Below are 1,133 nucleotides of genomic sequence, written 5' to 3'. Positions count from 1 at the left end.
TTTGTTTCCACTTATTTTTTTTATTTTTTTTTGTACTTATTTATTTTCTTTTCTTTTTTGCTTTTTTTATTTTTTTTATGAAAATACTTTTTGCTTATATTGTTTTACACACAAAAGCCATCTCCCCCCGCCGGTTCATTTTTCTCGGTTCGTGGCTGGAACCGGGACTAAAGACCACCCTATGGTCCCGGTTAAAGCCACCAACCGGGACCAATGGTGGTGGGCCAGGATCGAGGGCCATTGGTGCCGGTTAGTCCCACCAACCCAGACCAAAGGGGCTAGACGAACCAGGACCAATGCCCCCACGAGGCCCGGCAGGCCCCCTGGCCTCATGAACTGGGACCAATGGGCCCATGGGTCCCGGCTCGTGACGTAACCGGGACTAATGGGCTTATCTTCCCCGAACGTAAGCCCGGTTTTCTACTAGTGATGGAAACTATTCCAACCAGTAGTGCTGATCACAACACCTCTATTAAAATGCTTAAGGAAGTTATTTTCCCAAGATTTGGAGTCCCTAGATATTAAATGACTAATGGTGGTTCACACTTTACTCATGGTGCTTTCCATAAAATGCTTGCTAAGTATGATGTTAACCATAGAATTGCATCACCTTATCATCCTCAGTCTAGTGGTCAAGTTGAACTTAGCAATAGAGAGATAAAACTAATCCTATAAAAGACTGTCAATAGGTCCCGAAAGAATTGGTCTAAGAAATTAGATGATGCACTTTGGGCCTACAGAACAACTTATAAAAATACTATGGGTATGTCTCCATATAAAATGGTTATGGAAAAGCTTTTCATTTACTTCTTGAGTTAGAACACAAAGCATTTTGGGCAATTAAAGAACTCCATTATGATTTCAAACTTGCTGGTGCAAAGAGGCTATTTGATATTAACTAGCTCATTAGATGAATGGAGAACCCAGGCTGATGAAAATGCAATGCTATTCAAAGAAAAAGTTAAAAGATGGTATGACAGAAGGATCCAAAAGCATGAGTTCAATGTTGGAGAATATGTTCTTTTGTACAACTCTCGTTTCAGATTCTTTGCAGGAAAACTCTCTCCAAATGGGAAGGACCCTATGTCATCGAGGAGGTCTATCGATCTGGAGCTATCAAAATAAATAATGTT

This window comes from Triticum dicoccoides, chromosome 1B (assembly GCF_002162155.2).
Source record: "Triticum dicoccoides isolate Atlit2015 ecotype Zavitan chromosome 1B, WEW_v2.0, whole genome shotgun sequence".
In the NCBI taxonomy this organism is placed as follows: domain Eukaryota; kingdom Viridiplantae; phylum Streptophyta; class Magnoliopsida; order Poales; family Poaceae; genus Triticum; species Triticum dicoccoides.
Note: the sequence above shows the minus strand (reverse complement) of the source record.